This window comes from Anomaloglossus baeobatrachus, chromosome 11, assembly GCF_048569485.1.
Source record: "Anomaloglossus baeobatrachus isolate aAnoBae1 chromosome 11, aAnoBae1.hap1, whole genome shotgun sequence".
Taxonomy (NCBI): Eukaryota; Metazoa; Chordata; class Amphibia; order Anura; family Aromobatidae; genus Anomaloglossus; species Anomaloglossus baeobatrachus.
This window is the reverse complement of record NC_134363.1, coordinates 192,944,659-192,966,969: the sequence shown is the minus strand read 5'-3', so window position 1 is coordinate 192,966,969 and position 22,311 is coordinate 192,944,659. Positions and strand designations below refer to the sequence as shown.

At 62.4% G+C, this 22,311-nt stretch overlaps 1 protein-coding gene across 1 annotated transcript in view; it reads left to right on the top strand.

The window, feature by feature from the left end:
• ARHGAP32 (Rho GTPase activating protein 32) overlaps window positions 1-22,311 on the top strand; it is a 300,910-nt gene that overhangs the window by 54,506 nt on the left and 224,093 nt on the right. The window lies entirely within an intron of this gene.

Here is a 22,311-nt window from a genome sequence, read left to right as displayed (position 1 = left end):
ATGTGCAGGTAATGCACCCGGGGCACACACAGGGCCAGTTACATCATCATGCCCCACAGTGTGTGCAGGTAATGCACCCGGTGCACACACAGGGCCCGTTACATCATCATGCCCCACAGTGTGTGCAGGTAATGCACCCGGTGTACACACAGGGCCTGTTACATCATCATGCCCCACAGTGTGTGCAGGTAATGCACCCGGTGTACACACAGGGCCCGTTACATCATCATGCCCCACAGTATGTGCAGGTAATGCACCCGGGGCACACACAGGGCCAGTTACATCATCATGCCCCACAGTGTGTGCAGGTAATGCACCCGGTGCACACACAGGGCCCGTTACATCATCATGCCCTACAGTGTGTGCAGGTAATGCACCCGGTGCACACACAGGGCCCGTTACATCATCATGCCCCACAGTGTGTACAGGTAATGCACCCGGGGCACACACAGGGCCAGTTACATCATCATGCCCCACAGTGTGTGCAGGTAATGCACCCGGGGCACACACAGGGCCCGTTACATCATCATGCCCCACAGTGTGTGCAGGTAATGCACCCAGTGCACACACAGGGCCCGTTACATCATCATGCCCCACAGTGTGTACAGGTAATGCACCCGGGGCACACACAGGGCCAGTTACATCATCATGCCCCACAGTGTGTGCAGGTAATGCACCCGGTGCACACACAGGGCCCGTTACATCATCATGCCCCACAGTGTGTGCAGGTAATGCACCCGGTGCACACACAGGGCCCGTTACATCATCATGCCCCACAGTGTGTGCAGGTAATGCACCCGGGGCACACACAGGGCCCGTTACATCATCATGCCCCACAGTGTGTGCAGGTAATGCACCCGGTGCACACACAGGGCCCGTTACATCATCATGCCCCACAGTGTGTGCAGGTAATGCACCCGGGGCACACACAGGGCCAGTTACATCATCATGCCCCACAGTGTGTGCAGGTAATGCACCCGGGGCACACACAGGGCCCGTTACATCATCATGCCCCACAGTGTGTGCAGGTAATGCACCCGGGGCACACACAGGGCCAGTTACATCATCATGCCCCACAGTGTGTGCAGGTAATGCACCCGGGGCACACACAGGGCCAGTTACATCATCATGCCCCACAGTGTGTGCAGGTAATGCACCCGGGGCACACACAGGGCCCGTTACATCATCATGCCCCACAGTGTGTGCAGGTAATGCATCCGGTGCACACACAGGGCCCGTTACATCATCATGCCCCACAGTGTGTGCAGGTAATGCACCCGGGGCACACACAGGGCCCGTTACATCATCATGCCCCACAGTGTGTGCAGGTAATGCACCCGGTGCACACACAGGGCCCGTTACATCATCATGCCCCACAGTGTGTGCAGGTAATCCACCCGGGGCACACACACAGGGCCAGTTACATCATCATGCCCCACAGTGTGTGCAGGTAATGCACCCGGGGCACACACACAGGGCCAGTTACATCATCATGCCCCACAGTGTGTACAGGTAATGCACCCGGTGCACACACAGGGCCAGTTACATCATCATGCCCCACAGTGTGTGCAGGTAATGCACCCGGGGCACACACAGGGCCCGTTACATCATCATGCCCCACAGTGTGTACAGGTAATGCAACCGGGGCACACACAGGGCCAGTTACATCATCATACCCCACAGTGTGTACAGGTAATGCACCCGGGGCACACACAGGGCCAGTTACATCATCATGCCCCACAGTGTGTGCAGGTAATGCACCCGGTGCACACACAGGGCCAGTTACATCATCATGCCCCACAGTGTGTGCAGGTAATGCACCCGGGGCACACACAGGGCCCGTTACATCATCATGCCCCACAGTGTGTGCAGGTAATGCATCTGGTGCACACACAGGGCCCGTTACATCATCATGCCCCACAGTGTGTGCAGGTAATGCACCCGGGGCACACACAGGGCCCGTTACATCATCATGCCCCACAGTGTGTGCAGGTAATGCACCCGGGGCACACACAGGGCCCGTTACATCATCATACACCACAGTGTGTACAGGTAATGCACCCGGTGCACACACAGGGCCAGTTACATCATCATGCCCCACAGTGTGTGCAGGTAATGCACCCGGGGCACACACAGGGCCCGTTACATCATCATGCCCCACAGTGTGTGCAGGTAATGCACCCGGGGTACACACAGGGACCGTTACATCATCATGCCCCACAGTGTGTGCAGGTAATGCACCCGGTGCACACACAGGGCCAGTTACATCATCATGCCCCACAGTGTGTGCAGGTAATGCACCCGGGGCACACACAGGGCCCGTTACATCATCATGCCCCACAGTGTGTGCAGGTAATGCATCTGGTGCACACACAGGGCCAGTTACATCATCATGCCCCACAGTGTGTGCAGGTAATGCACCCGGGGCACACACAGGGCCCGTTACATCATCATACACCACAGTGTGTACAGGTAATGCACCCGGTGCACACACAGGGCCAGTTACATCATCATGCCCCACAGTGTGTGCAGGTAATGCACCCGGGGCACACACAGGGCCCGTTACATCATCTTGCCCCACAGTGTGTGCAGGTAATGCACCCGGGGTACACACAGGGCCCGTTACATCATCATGCCCCACAGTGTGTGCAGGTAATGCACCCGGGGCACACACACAGGGCCCGTTACATCATCATGCCCCACAGTGTGTGCAGGTAATGCACCCGGGGCACACACAGGGCCCGTTACATCATCATGCCCCACAGTGTGTGCAGGTAATGCACCCGGGGCACACACAGGGCCCGTTACATCATCATGCCCCACAGTGTGTGCAGGTAATGCACCCGGGGCACACACACAGGGCCAGTTACATCATCATAACCCACAGTGTGTACAGGTAATGCAACCGGGGCACACACAGGGCCAGTTACATCATCATACCCCACAGTGTGTACAGGTAATGCAACCGGGGCACACACAGGGCCAGTTACATCATCATACCCCACAGTGTGTGCAGGTAATGCACCCGGGGCACACACAGGGCCCGTTACATCATCATGCCCCACAGTGTGTACAGGTAATGCATCCGGTGCACACACAGGGCCCGTTACATCATCATGCCCTACAGTGTGTGCAGGTAATGCACCCGGGGCACACACAGGGCCAGTTACATCATCATGCCCCACAGTGTGTGCAGGTAATGCACCCGGGGCACACACAGGGCCCGTTACATCATCATGCCCTACAGTGTGTGCAGGTAATGCACCCGGGGCACACACAGGGCCCGTTACATCATCATGCCCCACAGTGTGTGCAGGTAATGCACCCGGTGCACACACAGGGCCCGTTACATCATCATGCCCCACAGTGTGTACAGGTAATGCACCCGGGGCACACACAGGGCCCGTTACATCATCATACACCACAGTGTGTGCAGGTAATGCACCCGGGGCACACACAGGGCCCGTTACATCATCATGCCCCACAGTGTGTGCAGGTAATGCACCCGGGGCACACACAGGGCCCGTTACATCATCATACACCACAGTGTGTGCAGGTAATGCACCCGGGGCACACACAGGGCCCGTTACATCATCATACCCCACAGTGTGTGCAGGTAATGCACCCGGGGCACACACAGAGCCCGTTACATCATCATGCCCCACAGTGTGTGCAGGTAATGCACCCGGGGCACACACAGGGCCCGTTACATCATCATGCCCCACAGTGTGTGCAGGTAATGCACCCGGGGCACACACACAGGGCCCGTTACATCATCATGCCCCACAGTGTGTGCAGGTAATGCACCCGGGGCACACACAGGGCCCGTTACATCATCATGCCCCACAGTGTGTGCAGGTAATGCACCCGGGGCACACACAGGGCCCGTTACATCATCATGCCCCACAGTGTGTGCAGGTAATGCACCCGGGGCACACACACAGGGCCAGTTACATCATCATGCCCCACAGTGTGTGCAGGTAATGCACCCGGGGCACACACACAGGGCCCGTTACATCATCATGCCCCACAGTGTGTGCAGGTAATGCACCCGGGGTACACACAGGGCCCGTTACATCATCATGCCCCACAGTGTGTGCAGGTAATGCACCCGGGGCACATACACAGGGCCCGTTACATCATCATGCCCCACAGTGTGTGCAGGTAATGCACCCGGGGCACACACAGGGCCCGTTACATCATCATGCCCCACAGTGTGTGCAGGTAATGCACCCGGGGCACACACAGGGCCCGTTACATCATCATGCCCCACAGTGTGTGCAGGTAATGCACCCGGGGCACACACACAGGGCCAGTTACATCATCATGCCCCACAGTGTGTGCAGGTAATGCACCCGGGGCACACACAGGGCCCGTTACATCATCATGCCCCACAGTGTGTGCAGGTAATGCATCCGGTGCACACACAGGGCCAGTTACATCATCATGCCCCACAGTGTGTGCAGGTAATGCACCCGGGGCACACACACAGGGCCCGTTACATCATCATGCCCCACAGTGTGTGCAGGTAATGCACCCGGGGCACACACAGGACCAGTTACATCATCATGCCCCACAGTGTGTGCAGGTAATGCACCCGGGGCACACACACAGGGCCCGTTACATCATCATGCCCCACAGTGTGTGCAGGTAATGCACCCGGGGCACACACAGGGCCCGTTACATCATCATGCCCCACAGTGTGTGCAGGTAATGCACCCGGGGCACACACAGGGCCCGTTACATCATCATGCCCCACAGTGTGTGCAGGTAATGCACCCGGGGCACACACAGGGCCCGTTACATCATCATGGCCCCTGTTATGTGCTGCTTCGGAGGTGGCGTGCCCCGCAGCTCTCGGCTCTGCTGTGTACCCCTGGATGTAACGTTCCTGAACTCGTTTGACGTTTCCCCTGTATTTTGGCTGCGCTCGTCCAACCTGTTGTGCTCATTTTGCCTCGGTCCTCGTCCTGTTGCCGGAGCCCACAGATATTGACATTGTCATAGTAACAGGCTGTATGGCGCTGGCGGCGTGCCAGGGCTGACGCTTAATAAGGACGTGGGTGTCTTGTGCGGCGGGATGCAATGGATTCACGGATGAATCAGCAGCCGCGTATTTCCAGGATAATTTGTGCAGCTGCTTTCAGTCGTTCTCGCTCCTTTTTTTTTCTCTTGTTCATTAAATCCGTTCCAGGTTGTAATGAACGGCAGAGACGTTTCATCCGCGGTGTTACTATGGTGTGTGCGACTGTGGCGGTGCTGCAGGCCGGAGCGATGCCTCCATTGTGCCTCCGTGCAGTTGCCGCTGGATGGGGAGAGAAATCCTCCTCCAGGCTGTAATGATGGGCAGATGCCTCACCCCTGTGAGGTGCAGGCTGGCGGGAGGTCCCTGTGCTCCTGTGTGCCTCCATGACACCATTTCTCGGGGGCTCACCCCTGTGAGGTGCAGGCTGGCGGGAGGTCCCTGTGCTCCTGTGTGCCTCCATGACACCATTTCTCGGGGGCTCACCCCTGTGAGGTGCAGGCTGGCGGGAGGTCCCTGTGCTCCTGTGTGCCCCCATGACACCATTTCTCTGGGGCTCACCCCTGTGAGGTGCAGGCTGGCGGGAGGTCCCTGTGCTCCTGTGTGCCCCCATGACACCATTTCTCGGGGGCTTACCCCTGTGAGGTGCAGGCTGGCGGGAGGTCCCTGTGCTCCTGTGTGCCCCCATGACACCATTTCTCTGGGGCTCACCCCTGTGAGGTGCAGGCTGGCGGGAGGTCCCTGTGCTCCTGTGTGCCCCCATGACACCATTTCTCGGGGGCTTACCCCTGTGAGGTGCAGGCTGGCGGGAGGTCCCTGTGCTCCTGTGTGCCCCCATGACACCATTTCTCTGGGGCTCACCCCTGTGAGGTGCAGGCTGGCGGGAGGTCCCTGTGCTCCTGTGTGCCCCCATGACACCATTTCTCGGGGGCTTACCCCTGTGAGGTGCAGGCTGGCGGGAGGTCCCTGTGCTCCTGTGTGCCCCCATGACACCATTTCTCTGGGGCTCACCCCTGTGAGGTGCAGGCTGACGGGAGGTCCCTGTGCTTTTGTGTGCCTCCATGACACCATTTCTCGGGGGCTCACCCCTGTGAGGTGCAGGCTGGAGGGAGGCACCTCCTTCTTCCAATCCCGGCTTCTTCTTCTGCTCCTGGCACTTCCTCCTTCTGCTCCCGACACCGCCTTCTTACACTCCTTCTTTTGCTCCCAGCTCCTTCCTCTTCTGCTCTCGGCTCCTTCCTCTTTTGTTCTCGGCTCCTCCTTCTTCCGCTCTCTGCTCCTCCTTCTTCCGCTCTCGGCTCCTCCTTCTTCCGCTCTCGGGCTCCTCCTTCTTCCGCTCTCTGCTCCTCCTGCTTTCTTCGCCTCCTTCTTCCGCTCTCTGCTCCTCCTTCCGCTCTCTGCTCCTCCTCCTGCTTTCGGCGCCTCCTTCTTCCGCTCTCTGCTCCTCTTTCTTCCGCTCTCTGCTCCTCCTCCTGCTTTCGGCGCCTCCTTCTTCCACTCTCTGCTCCTCCTTCTGCTTTCGGCGCCTCCTTCTTCCGCTTACGGCTCCTCCTTGTGCTACCGGCCCCTCCTTCTTCCGCTCTCGGCTCCTCCTTCTTCCGCGCCCGGCTCCTCCTTCTTCCGCTTTCTGCTCCTTTTCCTGCTTTCGGTGCCTCCTTCTTCCGCTCTCTGCTCCTCCTCCTGCTTTCGGTGCCTCCATTTTCCGCTCTCGGCTCCTCCTTCTTCCGCTCTCGGCTCCTCCTCCTTCCGCTCTCTGCTCCTTTTCCTGCTTTTGGCGCCTCCTTCTTCCGCTCTCTGCTCCTCCTCCTGCTTTCGGCGCCTCCTTCTTCCGCTCTCTGCTCCTCCTACTGCTTTCGGTGCCTCCATCTTCCGCTCTCGGCTCCTCCTTCTTCCGCTCTCAGCGCCTCCTTCTTCCGCGCCCGGCTCCTCCTCCTTCCGCTCTCTGCTCCTTTTCCTGCTTTCGGCGCCTCATTCTTCTGCTCTCTGCTCCTCCTCCTGGTTTCGGCGCCTCCTTCTTCCGCTCTCGGCTCCTCCTTCCGCTGGTACTGGCTGAGGGTCCTGGATTATTCCCGGACGTTTTTGTGGTGTTCTGTTACCTGATTCTGGGAGCTTTTTCCTTTACAGACGGGTGTTTTGGACCCTGAGATGAGTCCCACATCATCTCCTCTCCTATCTTCGCTTCCCCCCGCTGCGCCCCCCGAGGGCCGGTCACTGGGACACATCAGATCGGTTTCTCTCATTGTACTCCTGCTGTTCCCCGGACTTGTCCAGTTTTCGTTTTTTCTTTTTGTTGTTTTTTTTTTACATCTAGCTTTAGAGATTGGATCCTTTTTTATTTATTGCAACTTTTTATGGTCCTTCTGTTACCCCCGCCTCCTTGTAATTATTCTGAGGAGCCTAAAGACACGCCCCCAGAGAATCCTGTGAGCCACGCCCCCTTGTATAATGACTCATATGTCTGTGACCCTCCTCTCATACTCACCCCCTTCACCCCTCAACTGCTCCGAGGCTTCTGCCGCACACCACTGTCCTGCCTGCAGGGGGCGCTCTGGAGCTGCAACATGCATTGAGTACAAGGGTGATCTGCAGACCTATGTCAGTGCCCTCTGCTCCTGCTCTGTGTATTGTAGGTTTCCTCCGCTGGGAGCGTGGAGTCCTGTGTGCATTCATGCAGGCGCCCCGCCCCGGGTCCTACAAGTCCTGGACGGCCGCGACGGGGGAAGACAATCCACACTTATATAAGACAAGTAAATTGCTCTGAAATGAATATAAATGGAGGTGTAATTTGTAGAAAGGCTGCCGCTCCCTGTCACTGAGTGTCAGCATGATCCCGGATTACAGTCACCGTAAGGATCACCGGATCGAGTCCTGTCCTGATCCGATCACTACAGCTGATCCCAGCCAGGACTCCACCATAACTATCACCGGATTAAGTCCCGTCCTGATCCGATCCCAGCCAGGGCTCCACCATAACGATCACCGGATCGAGCCCCGTCCTGATCCGATCCCAGCCAGGGCTCCACCATAACGATCTCCGGATTAAGTCCCGTCCTGATCCGATCACTACAGCTCATCCCAGCCAGGACTCCACCATAACCATCACCGGATAGAGTCCCGTCCTGATCCGATCCCAGCCAGGGCTCCACCATAATGATCACCGGATCGAGTCTTGTCCTGATCCTATCACTACAGCTGATCCCAGCCAGGACTCCACCATAACCATCACCGGATCGAGTCCTGTCCTGATCCGATCCCAGCCAGGGCTCCACCATAACAATCACCGGATCGAGTCCCGTCCTGATCCGATCCCAGCCAGGGCTCCACCATAACCATCACTGGATCAAGCCCCGTCCTGATCCGATCACTACAGCTGATCCCAGCCAGGACTCCACCATAACGATCACCGGATCGAGTCCTGTCCTGATCCGATCCCAGCCAGGACTCCACCATAACGATCACCGGATCGAGTCCCGTCCTGATCAGATCCCAGCCAGGACTCCACCATAACCATCACCGGATCGAGTCCCGTCCTGATCCGATCACTACAGCTGATCCCAGCCAGGACTCCACCATAACCATCACCGGATCAAGTCCCGTCCTGATCCGATCACTACAGCTGTTCCCAGCCAGGACTGCACCATAACCATCACTGGATCGAGTCCCGTCCTGATCCGATCACTACAGCTGTTCCCAGCCAGGACTGCACCATAACGATCACTGGATCGAGTCCTGTCCTGATCCGATCACTACAGCTGATCCCAGCCAGGACTCCACCATAACGATCACTGGATCGAGTCCCGTCCTGATCCGATCAGTACAGCGGATGCTCTGGGGCGCCCTCCTCTCTGGAGCTGTCACTCCAGCAGAGTCTGGACACCATACACAGATCACGTCTCTTTTGCATGTTGCCACCAGGTTAATGCCACGTTACTGAGCGCTCTTTACCACTTGCGATTTCTATGTGCGCGTGCGATCTGATAAAACATTGGACTGCACTCCTCGCACCAGTGTTAATCAGTGAGGCCGTGTCCTCTTGCTTATATTACAGCGGCATGAATCGTGCTCTCGGTGCAATCGCAGCATGCAGGGTTTTGCAGCGAGACTGAGCTCACACACCCCCATACAAGCCTATGGGAGCGTGTGAAACATCACACACTGCACTCGCATGTCATCTGACTGCAGTGCGGTGCACGCAGAGACAGACAGCGGAGGAGATGGGGAGAAAGTCTCCCTCCATCTTCTCTGCACCTGTGATGCGATCGCAGGATCACATCACAGTCACATGACCCTTGGCTGACACCCGCAGCAGAGGGTGATTAGCATATCACTTCTGATGCTCTCACATCACAAGGTATACACAAGTGGAAAAGAGCCCTAATAATAATCATTTTATTCCCATAGCACCAACATGTTCTGCAGCACTTGTAGAGACAAAGACATTACAGAGTAACAATTCAACAGATACCAAGAGGAGTGAGGGTCCTGCTCGCAAGCTACAATCTCTGAGGAAATCCAGGGGACAGAGATGAGGAGGAGATGTAGGGTGATGCAGCACTGTGGAGAGGACAGGTAGGCGAGAGACAGATGAGTAGGAGATGTAGGGCGGTGCAGCACTGTGGAGAGGACAGATAGGGTGGTAGACAGAGATGAGGAAGAGATGTAGGGTGGTGCAGAACTGTGGAGAGGCCAGGTAGGTGGTAGACAGAGATGAGAAGATGTAGGACGGTAAAGAACTGTGGCGAGGGTGGGTATAGTGGTAGACAGAAATGAGGAGGAGACGTAGCAGCGGTGCATCACTGTGGAGAGGACGAGTAGGTGGTTGACAGAAATGAGATGTAGGGTGGTGCAGCACTATGGAGAGGACTGTTAGGGTGGTTGACAGAGATGAGGAGGTGACGTAGGGCTGTGCAGCACCGTGGAGAGGATGAGTAGTTGGTTGACAGAGATGAGGAGGAGAGGTAGGGCTGTGCAGCATTGTGGAGAGGACAGGTAGGGTGGTAGACAGAGATGAGGAAGAGATGTAGGGTGGTGCAGAACTGTGGAGAGGACAGGTAGGTTGTAAAGATGAGGAGGGGTAGGGCGGTGCAGCACTGATGAGAAGGTAGGTAGGTAGAGGTGGTAGATAGAGATGAGGAGATGTGGGGTGGGGGCAGCACTGTGGAGAGGACTGGTAGGGTGGTTGACAGAGATGAGGAGGTGATGTAGGGTGGTGGAGCACTGTGGAGAGGACTGGTAGGGTGGTTGACAGAGATGAGGAGGTGACGTATGGCAGTGCAGCACCGTGGAGAGGATGAGTAGTTGGTTGACAGAGATGAGGAGGAGAGGTAGGGCTGTGCAGCATTGTGGAGAGGACAGGTAGGGTGGTGGACAGAGATAAGGCGGAGACATATGGCGGTGCAGCACTTTGGAGATGACAGGTAGGGTGGTTGAAAGAGATGAGGAGAGGTAAGGCGGTGCAGCACTGTGGAGAGGATGAGTAGTTGGTTGACAGAGATGAGGAGACGTAGTGTGGTGCAGCATTGTGAAGACCTTTTCGGGTGAGAAATAAGTTTATATTGTATTCTGTAGTGGATGGGTAACCAGTGCAGTGACTGGCACAGGGTGGAGGCATCGGTGTAGTGGCTGGACAGGAACAGGATCTTGGCTACTACATTGATGATAGACTGGAGAGGAGAGTTTTTCTAGAGGGCTATTAATGAGTGGTTGTGATTGGCCAGGATCTCCTCCTCCTGCATTTGTTGTGTGGATGTAACCAGGAGATGACGGCTGCTCTGTGTCTGATCTCGAGGGGACAGGGCCCATCCTTGCTTCTCCAAGATCCATAGAGAAGGGCTGCTAACACCGCGCATGTTTATTCCCGTGCTCCACCGTTTATCAGGCGGACATGTAATAAGGATATATTGTGTATATACTCCCCTGCAGGCTCCTCATGTCAGATCTTTTCCGATCTACAAGGGGCATTTCTAGGAGACATAAATAATTTAGTCTATCTACTTTTCCCTGTTATCAGCCATCTCCGGTATCTTATCAGTGAAGATCTGTTGTGAACATTTACAGTGGCTTTCCTGGTGATTGATATTTGTCACTGCTCAGTGGTGATCTCCACACCATGTGCTGGAGGATCTGATCAGCAGGAGATTAGTGATCCGCGTCATTGATCTTATGGATCATAAAGCAGATAATATAAGGGGAAGCTGCTGCCAGGTCACATCACAGGGGAAGGGATTGTTATAATCACTGGGAAAGGTGACTCCAGAGTATTAGTCCGAACTTCAGTTACATCCTGCCACAGAGAATCCAGAAAGCGGAGAAGCCTGCGACTGCCTCCTGACCGCTCCATACACAGGAACGATGGATGACTGCCTCCTGACCGCTCCATACACAGGAACGATGGACGACTGCCTCCTGACCGCTCCATACACAGGAACGATGGACGACTGCCTCCTGACTGCTCCGTACACAGGAACGATGGACGACTGCCTCCTGACCTCTCCGTACACAGGAACGATGGACGACTGCCTCCTGACCTCTCCGTACACAGGAACGATGGACGGCTGCCTCCTGACCTCTCCGTACACAGGAACGATGGACGGCTGCCTCCTGACCTCTTCGTACACAGGAACGATGGACGGCTGCCTCCTGACTGCTCCATACACAGGAACGATGGACGACTGCCTCCTGACTGCTCCATACACAGGAACGATGGACGACTGCCTCCTGACCGCTCCATACACAGGAACGATGGACGACTGCCTCCTGACCGCTCCATACATAGGATCGATGGACGACTGCCTCCTGACCTCTCCGTACACAGGAACGATGGACGACTGCCTCCTAACTGCTCCATACACAGGAACGATGGATGACTGCCTCCTGACCGCTCCATACACAGGAACGATGGACGACTGCCTCCTGACCGCTCCATACACAGGAACGATGGACGACTGCCTCCTGACCTCTCCGTACACAGGAACGATGGACGACTGCCTCCTGACTGCTCCATACACAAGAACGATGGACGACTGCCTCCTGACCGCTCCATACACAGGAACGATGGATGACTGCCTCCTGACCGCTCCATACACAGGAACGATGGACGACTGCCTCCTGACCTCTCCGTACACAGGAACGATGGACGACTGCCTCCTGACCTCTCCGTACACAGGAATGATGGACGACTGCCTCCTGAACGCTCCGTACACAGGAACGATGGACGACTGCGACCTGACCGCTCCATACACAGGAACGATGGACGACTGCCTCCTGACCGCTCCATACACAGGAACGATGGACGACTGCCTCCTGACCTCTCCATACACAGGAACGATGGACGACTGCCTCCTGACCTCTCCATACACAGGAACGATGGACGACTGCGACCTGACCTCTCCATACACAGGAACGATGGACGACTGCCTCCTGACCTCTCCGTACACAGGAACGATGGACGACTGCGACCTGACCGCTCCGTACACAGGAACGATGGACGACTGCCTCCTGACCGCTCCGTACACAGGAACGATGGACGACTGCGACCTGACCTCTCCATACACAGGAACGATGGATGACTGCCTCCTGACCTCTCCGTACACAGGAACGATGGACGACTGCCTCCTGACTGCTCCATACACAAGAACGATGGACGACTGCCTCCTGACCGCTCCATACACAGGAACGATGGACGACTGCCTCCTGACCGCTCCATACATAGGATCGATGGACGACTGCCTACTGACCTCTCCATACACAGGAACGATGGACGACTGCGACCTGACCTCTCCATACACAGGAACAATGGACGACTGCCTCCTGACCTCTCCGTACACAGGAACGATGGACGACTGCGACCTGACCGCTCCGTACACAGGAACGATGGACGACTGCCTCCTGACCGCTCCGTACACAGGAACGATGGATGACTGCGACCTGACCTCTCCATACACAGGAACGATGGACGACTGCCTCCTGACCTCTCCGTACACAGGAACGATGGACGACTGCCTCCTGACTGCTCCATACACAAGAACGATGGACGACTGCCTCCTGACCCGCTCCGTACACAGGAACGATGGATGACTGCGACCTGACCTCTCCATACACAGGAACGATGGACGACTGCCTACTGACCTCTCCATACACAGGAACGATGGACGACTGCCTACTGACCTCTCCATACACAGGAACGATGGACGACTGCGACCTGACCTCTCCATACACAGGAACAATGGACGACTGCCTCCTGACCTCTCCGTACACAGGAACGATGGACGACTGCGACCTGACCTCTCCATACACAGGAACAATGGACGACTGCCTCCTGACCTCTCCATACACAGGAACGATGGACGACTGCCTCCTGACCTCTCCGTACACAGGAACGATGGACGACTGCCTCCTGACCGCTCCATACACAGGAACGATGGATGACTGCCTCCTGACTGCTCCATACACAGGAACGATGGACGACTGCCTCCTGACCGCTCCATACACAGGAACGATGGACGACTGCGACCTGACCGCTCCATACACAGGAACGATGGACGACTGCCTCCTGACCGCTCCATACACAGGAACGATGGACGACTGCCTCCTGACTGCTCCATACACAGGAACGATGGACGACTGCCTCCTGACCTCTCCGTACACAGGAACGATGGACGACTGCCTCCTGACTGCTCCGTACACAGGAACGATGGACGACTGCCTCCTGACCGCTCCATACACAGGAACGATGGACGACTGCCTCCTGACCTCTCCGTACACAGGAACGATGGACGACTGCGACCTGACCGCTCCGTACACAGGAATGATGGACGACTGCCTCCTGAACGCTCCGTACACAGGAACGATGGACGACTGCGACCTGACCGCTCCATACACAGGAACGATGGACGACTGCCTCCTGACCGCTCCATACACAGGAACGATGGACGACTGCCTCCTGACCTCTCCGTACACAGGAACGATGGACGACTGCGACCTGACCGCTCCGTACACAGGAACGATGGACGACTGCCTCCTGACCTCTCCATACACAGGAACGATGGACGACTGCGACCTGACCTCTCCATACACAGGAACGATGGACGACTGCCTCCTGACCTCTCCGTACACAGGAACGATGGACGACTGCCTCCTGACTGCTCCATACACAGGAACGATGGACGACTGCCTCCTGACCGCTCCATACACAGGAACGATGGACGACTGCGACCTGACCGCTCCATACACAGGAACGATGGACGACTGCCTCCTGACCGCTCCATACACAGGAACGATGGACGACTGCCTCCTGACTGCTCCATACACAGGAACGATGGACGACTGCCTCCTGACCGCTCCGTACACAGGAACGATGGACGACTGCCTCCTGACCTCTCCATACACAGGAACGATGGACGACTGCGACCTGACCTCTCCATACACAGGAACGATGGACGACTGCCTCCTGACCTCTCCGTACACAGGAACGATGGACGACTGCCTCCTGACTGCTCCATACACAGGAACGATGGACGACTGCCTCCTGACCTCTCCGTACACAGGAACAGGAGAGGAACCTATTGCTATACTCCTGTCCCTCCAGACTCCACAGGCCATTTATCTTCAAACTCACACCAGCAGAATAGTGAGCGCAGCTCTGGAGTATAATACAGGAGGTAACTTAGGATCAGTAATGTATGTACACAGTAACTGCACCAGCAGAATAGTGAGTGCAGCTCTGGAGTATAATACAGGAGGTAACTCAGGATGAGTAATGTAATGTATGTACACAGTGACTGCACCAGCAGAATGGTGAGTGCAGCTCTGGAATATAATACAGGAGGTAACTCAGGATCAGTAATGTAATGTATGTACACAGTGACTGCACCAGCAGAATAGTGAGTGCAGCTCTGGAGTATAATACAGGAGATAACTCAGGATCAGTAATGTAATGTATGTACACAGTGACTGCACCAGCAGAATAGTGAGTGCAGCTCTGGAGTATAATACAGGAGGTAACTCAGGATCAGTAATGTAATGTATGTACACAGTGACTGCACCAGCAGAATAGTGAGTGCAGCTCTGGAGTATAATACAGGAGGTAACTCAGGATCAGTAATGTAATGTATGTACACAGTGACTGCATCAGAATAGCTTTGGAAAAATCACATAACTTGTGGACAACAGTAAATTCTCCAGAGCTGCACTCACTGTTCTCCTTATGCCATAAGTTTGTCACAATTTTTATACAACTTCCATAGTTGTCTAATACGGGGACCTCCGACCAGAAACCAAACATTATAAACAGCGGAGGCCACACGGGGTGCAACACGGACGATCAGGCGGCTTTCACACTTGCATTGTTTTGCATCAGTCGCAATCCGTCGCCTTGAGCAATTCCTGTATCCTGCAAAATATTTTCCCCATAGGCTTGTATTAGTGACGGATTGTGACTGATGATGCTGCATCCGCCGCGTGACACCGAATGTAGAACCTGCAGCTCTGATCTCGGGGCAGGAGCTGATACACGGCTGCGTCTCATCTGCTCTGAATTTCTCATACATTCAGCTTCTTTCTCTCCCCTCCATCCCCCCTGTGCTCGGGCTCCTCTCCCCTCCATCCCCCCTGTGCTCGGGGCTCCTCTCCCCTCCATCCCCCCTGTGCTCGGGGCTCCTCTCCCCTCCATCCCCCCTGTGCTCGGGGCTCCTCTCCCCTCCATCCCCCCTGTGCTCGGGGCACCTCTCCCCTCCATCCCCCCTGTGCTCGGGGCTCCTCTCCCCTCCATCCCCCCTGTGCTCGGGGCTCCTCTCCCCTCCATCCCCCCTGTGCTCGGGGCTCCTCTCCCCTCCATCCCCCCTGTGCTCGGGGCACCTCTCCCCTCCATCCCCCCCTGTGCTCGGGGCTCCTCTCCCCTCCATCCCCCCTGTGCTCGGGGCTCCTCTCCCCTCCATCCCCCCTGTGCTCGGGGCACCTCTCCCCTCCATCCCCCCTGTGCTCGGGGCTTCTCTCCCCTGCAGTCCCACGCACTCGTGGCCTCTACCTCCTCTCTCCTGCAGCCCCCTGTGCTTCTTTCCCCTGTGCTCCCCTCTCTCCTGCAGCCCCCGTGCTCCCCTCTCCCGGGCTGCAGCCCCCGTGCTCCCCTCTCCCGGGCTGCAGCCCCCCCCCCGTGCTCCCCTCTCCCGGGCTGCAGCCCCCCCCCCCCCGTGCTCCCCTCTCCCAGGCTGCAGCCCCACCCCCCCCCGTGCTCCCCTCTCCCAGGCTGCAGCCCCCCCCCCCCCCGTGCTCCCCTCTCCCAGGCTGCAGCCCCCCCCGTGCTTCTTTCCCCTGTGCTCCCCTCTCTCCTGCAGCCCCCCGTGCTCCTCTCTCCCGGGCAGCAGCCGCTCCCCGTGCTCCCCTCTCCCAGGCTGCAGCCGCTCCCCGTGCTTCTTTCCCCTGTGCTCCCCTCTCTCCTGCAGCCCCCCGTGCTCCTCTCTCCCGGGCTGCAGCCCCCCCGTGCTCCTCTCTCCCGGGCTGCAGCCCCCGTGCTCCTCTCTCCCGGGCTGCAGCCCCCGTGCTCCTCTCTCCCGGGCTGCAGCCCCCCCCCCGTGCTCCTCTCTCCCGGGCTGCAGCCCCCCCCCCCCCATGCTCCCCTCTCCCGGGCTGCAGCCCCCCCCCCCCCCCCCCCCCCCCGTGCTCCCCTCTCCCAGGCTGCAGCCCCCCCCCCCCCGTGCTCCCCTCTCCCGGGCTGCAGCCCCCCCCATGCTCCCCTCTCCCAGGCTGCAGCCCCCCCCCCATGCTCCCCTCTCCCAGGCTGCAGCCCCCCCCCCCCCCATGCTCCCCTCTCCCAGGCTGCAGCCCCCCCCCCCATGCTCCCCTCTCCCAGGCTGCAGCCCCCCCCCCCATGCTCCCCTCTCCCAGGCTGCAGCCCCCCCCCCCCATGCTCCCCTCTCCCAGGCTGCAGCCCCCCCCCCATGCTCCCCTCTCCCAGGCTGCAGCCCCCCCCCATGCTCCCCTCTCCCAGGCTGCAGCCCCCCCCCCCCGTGCTCCCCTCTCCCAGGCTGCAGCCCCCCCCCCCGTGCTCCCCTCTCCCAGGCTGCAGCCCCCCCCCCGTGCTCCCCTCTCCCAGGCTGCAGCCCCCCCCCGTGCTCCCCTCTCCCAGGCTGCAGCCCCCCCCCCCCCCCCCGTGCTCTCCTCTCCCAGGCTGCAGCCCCCCCCCCCCCCCCGTGCTCCCCTCTCCCAGGCTGCAGCCCCCCCCCATGCTCCCCTCTCCCAGGCTGCAGCCCCCCCCCCCCGTGCTCCCCTCTCCCAGGCTGCAGCCCCCCCCCCCGTGCTCCCCTCTCCCAGGCTGCAGTGCTCCCCCCCGTGCTCCCCTCTCCCAGGCTGCAGTGCTCCCCTCTCCCAGGCTGCAGCCCCCCCCCCCCGTGCTTCTTTCCCCTGTGCTCCCCTCTCTCCTGCTTCTTTCCCCTGTGCTCCCCTCTCTCCTGCTTCTTTCCCCTGTGCTCCCCTCTCTCCTGCTTCTTTCCCCTGTGCTCCCCTCTCTTCTGCTTCTTTCCCCTGTGCTCCTCTCTCTCCTGCTTCTTTCCCCTGTGCTCCTCTCTCTCCTGCTTCTTTCCCCTGTGCTCCCCTCTCTCCTGCTTCTTTCCCCTGTGCTCCCCTCTCTCCTGCTTCTTTCCCCTGTGCTCCCCTCTCTCCTGCTTCTTTCCCCTGTGCTCCCCTCTCTCCTGCTTCTTTCCCCTGTGCTCCCCTCTCTCCTGCTTCTTTCCCCTGTGCTCCCCTCTCTCCTGCTTCTTTCCCCTGTGCTCCCCTCTCTCCTGCTTCTTTCCCCTGTGCTCCCCTCTCTCCTGCTTCTTTCCCCTGTGCTCCCCTCTCTCCTGCTTCTTTCCCCTGTGCTCCCCTCTCTCCTGCTTCTTTCCCCTGTGCTCCCCTCTCTCCTGCTTCTTTCCCCTGTGCTCCCCTCTCTCCTGCTTCTTTCCCCTGTGCTCCTCTCTCTCCTGCTTCTTTCCCCCGTGCTCCTCTCTCCCGGGCAGCAGCCTCCCCCCCCCTCCGTGCTCCCCTCTCCCCCCCCTCCGTGCTCCCCTCTCCCCCCCGTGCTCCCCTCTCCCAGGCTGCATCCCCCCCCCCGTGCTCCCCTCTCCCAGGCTGCAGCCCCCCCCCCGTGCTCCCCTCTCCCAGGCTGCAGCCCCCCAACCCCCCCCCCCCCCTCTCCCAGGCTGCAGCCCCCCCCCCCCTGTGCTTCTTTCCCCTGTGCTCCTCTCTCCCGGGCAGCAGCCGCTCCCCGTGCTCCCTCTCCCAGGCTGCAGCCCCCCCCGTGCTCCCCTCTCCCAGGCTGCAATCCCCCCCCCGTGCTCCCCTCTCCCAGGCTGCAATCCCCCCCCCGTGCTCCCCTCTCCCAGGCTGCAATCCCCCCCCGTGCTCCCCTCTCCCAGGCTGCAGCCCCCCGTGCTCCCCTCTCCCGGGCTGCAGCCCCCCCCCGTGCTCCCCTCTCCCGGGCTGCAGCCCCCCGTGCTCCCCTCTCCCGGGCTGCAGCCCCCCCCCGTGCTCCCCTCTCCCGGGCTGCAGCCCCCCCCCTTCCCCATGCTCCCCTCTCCCGGGCTGCAGCCCCCCCCCCCCCGTGCTCCCCTCTCCCGGGCTGCAGCCCCCCCCCCCCCCGTGCTCCCCTCTCCCGGGCTGCAGCCCCCTCCCCGTGCTCCCCTCTCCCGGGCTGCAGCCCCCCCCCCCCCGTGCTCCCCTCTCCCGGGCTGCAGCCCCCCCCCGTGCTCCCCTCTCCCGGGCTGCACTCCCCCCCCCCCCCCCCCCGTGCTCCCCTCCCCCCCTCCCCCCCCGTGCTCCCCTCTCCCGGGCTGCAGCACCCCCCCCCCCCCCCGTGCTCCCCTCTCCCGGGCTGCAGCCCCCCCCCGTGCTCCCCTCTCCCGGGCTGCACTCCCCCCCCCCCCCGTGCTCCCCTCCCCCCCCGTGCTCCCCTCTCCCGGGCTGCAGCCCCCCCCCCCGTGCTCCCCTCTCCCGGGCTGCAGCCCCCCCCCCCCGTGCTCCCCTCTCCCGGGCTGCAGCCCCCCCCCCCCCCCCGTGCTCCCCTCTCCCGGGCTGCAGCCCCCCCCCCCCCCCCCCCCCCCCCGTGCTCCCCTCTCCCGGGCTGCAGCCCCCCCCCCCCGTGCTCCCCTCTCCCGGGCTGCAGCCCCCCCCCCCGTGCTCCCCTCTCCCGGGCTGCAGCCCCCCCCCCCGTGCTCCCCTCTCCCGGGCTGCAGCCCCCCCCCCCGTGCTCCCCTCTCCCGGGCTGCAGCCCCCCCCCCCCCGTGCTCCCCTCTCCCGGGCTGCAGCCCCCCCCCCCCGTGCTCCCCTCTCCCGGGCTGCAGCCCCCCCCCCCGTGCTCCCCTCTCCCGGGCTGCACCCCCCCCCCGTGCTCCCCTCTCCCGGGCTGCAGCCCCCCCCGTGCTCCCCTCTCCCGGGCTGCAGCCCCCCCCGTGCTCCCCTCTCTCAGGCTGCAGCCCCCCCTCCGTGCTCCCCTCTCCCGGGCTGCAGCCCCCCCCCGTGCTCCCCTCTCCCGGGCTGCATCCCCCCCCCCCCCGTGCTCTCCTCTCCCGGGCTGCAGCCCCCCTGCTCCCCTCTCCCGGGCTGCAGCCCCCCCCGTGCTCCCCTCTCCCAGGCTGCAGCCCCCCCCCCCGTGCTCCCCTCTCCCGGGCTGCAGCCCCCCCCCGTGCTCCCCTCTCCCGGGCTGCAGCCCCCCCCCCCCGTGCTCTCCTCTCCCGGGCTGCAGCCCCCCTGCTCCCCTCTCCCGGGCTGCAGCCCCCCCCGTGCTCCCCTCTCCCAGGCTGCAGCCCCCCCCCCCGTGCTCCCCTCTCCCGGGCTGCAGCCCCCCCCCGTGCTCCCCTCTCCCGGGCTGCAGCCCCCCCCCCCCGTGCTCTCCTCTCCCGGGCTGCAGCCCCCCTGCTCCCCTCTCCCGGGCTGCAGCCCCCCCCCGTGCTCCCCTCTCCCAGGCTGCAGCCCCCCCCCCGTGCTCCCCTCTCCCGGGCTGCAGCCCCCCCCCCCCCCCGTGCTCTCCTCTCCCGGGCTGCAGCCCCCCTGCTCTCCTCTCCCGGGCTGCAGCCCCCCCCGTGCTCCCCTCTCCCAGGCTGCAGCCCCCCCCCCGTGCTCCCCTCTCCCGGGCTGCAGCCCCCCCCGTGCTCCCCTCTCCCGGGCTGCATCCCCCCCCCCCCCGTGCTCTCCTCTCCCGGGCTGCAGCCCCCCTGCTCCCCTCTCCCGGGCTGCAGCCCCCCCCGTGCTCCCCTCTCCCAGGCTGCAGCCCCCCCCCCCCGTGCTCCCCTCTCCCGGGCTGCAGCCCCCCCCCGTGCTCCCCTCTCCCGGGCTGCAGCCCCCCCCCCCGTGCTCTCCTCTCCCGGGCTGCAGCCCCCCTGCTCCCCTCTCCCGGGCTGCAGCCCCCCCCGTGCTCCCCTCTCCCAGGCTGCAGCCCCCCCCCCCGTGCTCCCCTCTCCCGGGCTGCAGCCCCCCCCCCGTGCTCCCCTCTCCCGGGCTGCAGCCCCCCCCCCCCGTGCTCTCCTCTCCCGGGCTGCAGCCCCCCTGCTCCCCTCTCCCGGGCTGCAGCCCCCCCCGTGCTCCCCTCTCCCAGGCTGCAGCCCCCCCCCCGTGCTCCCCTCTCCCGGGCTGCAGCCCCCCCCCCCCCCCGTGCTCTCCTCTCCCGGGCTGCAGCCCCCCTGCTCTCCTCTCCCGGGCTGCAGCCCCCCCCGTGCTCCCCTCTCCCAGGCTGCAGCCCCCCCCCCCGTGCTCCCCTCTCCCGGGCTGCAGCCCCCCCCGTGCTCCCCTCTCCCGGGCTGCAGCCACCCCCGTGCTCCCCTCTCCCGGGCTGCAGCCCCCTCCCCCGTGCTCCCCTCTCCCGGGCTGCAGCCCCCTCCCCCGTGCTCCCCCTCTCCCGGGCTGCAGCCCCCTCCCCCCGTGCTCCCCTCTCCCGGGCTGCAGCCCCCTCCCCCGTGCTCCCCTCTCCCGGGCTGCAGCCCCCTCCCCCGTGCTCCCCTCTCCCGGGCTGCAGCCCCCCCCGTGCTCCCCCTCTCTCCTGCAGCCCCCCCTGCTCCCCTCTCCCAGGCTGCAGCCCCCCCCCGTGCTCCCCTCTCCCGGGCTGCAGCCCCCCCCGTGCTCCCCTCTCCCGGGCTGCAGCCCCCCCCGTGCTCCCCTCTCCCGGGCTGCAGCCACCCCCGTGCTCCCCTCTCCCGTGCTCCCCTCTCCCGGGCTGCAGCCCCCCCCCCCCCGTGCTCCCCTCTCCCGGGCTGCAGCCCCCCCCCCCCCCCCCCCGTGCTCCCCTCTCCCGGGCTGCAGCCCCCCCCCCCCCCCCCCGTGCTCCCCTCTCCCGGGCTGCAGCCCCTGCAGCCCCCTCCCCCGTGCTCCCCTCTCCCGGGCTGCAGCCCCCTCCCCCGTGCTCCCCTCTCCCGGGCTGCAGCCCCCCCCCGTGCTCCCCTCTCTCCTGCAGCCCCCCCTGCTCCCCTCTCCCAGGCTGCAGCCCCCCCCCGTGCTCCCCTCTCCCGGGCTGCAGCCCCCCCCGTGCTCCCCTCTCCCGGGCTGCAGCCCCCCCCGTGCTCCCCTCTCCCGGGCTGCAGCCACCCCCGTGCTCCCCTCTCCCGTGCTCCCCTCTCCCGGGCTGCAGCCCCCCCCCCCCCGTGCTCCCCTCTCCCGGGCTGCAGCCCCCCCCCCCCCCCCGTGCTCCCCTCTCCCGGGCTGCAGCCCCTGCAGCCCCCTCCCCCGTGCTCCCCTCTCCCGGGCTGCAGCCCCCTCCCCCGTGCTCCCCTCTCCCGGGCTGCAGCCCCCCCCGTGCTCCCCTCTCTCCTGCAGCCCCCCCTGCTCCCCTCTCCCAGGCTGCAGCCCCCCCCCCGTGCTCCCCTCTCCCGGGCTGCAGCCCCCCCCCCGTGCTCCCCTCTCCCGGGCTGCAGCCCCCCCCCCGTGCTCCCCTCTCCCAGGCTGCAGCCCCCCGTGCTCCCCTCTCCCGGGCTGCAGCCCCCCCCCCGTGCTCCCCTCTCCCAGGCTGCAGCCCCCCGTGCTCCCCTCTCCCGGGCTGCAGCCCCCCGTGCTCCCCTCTCCCAGGCTGCAGCCCCCCGTGCTCCCCTCTCCCGGGCTGCAGCCCCCGTGCTCCCCTCTCCCGGGCTGCAGCCCCTGCAGCCCCCTCCCCCGTGCTCCCCTCTCCCGGGCTGCAGCCCCCTCCCCCGTGCTCCCCTCTCCCGGGCTGCAGCCCCCCCCGTGCTCCCCTCTCTCCTGCAGCCCCCCCTGCTCCCCTCTCCCAGGCTGCAGCCCCCCCCCGTGCTCCCCTCTCCCGGGCTGCAGACCCCCCCCGTGCTCCCCTCTCCCAGGCT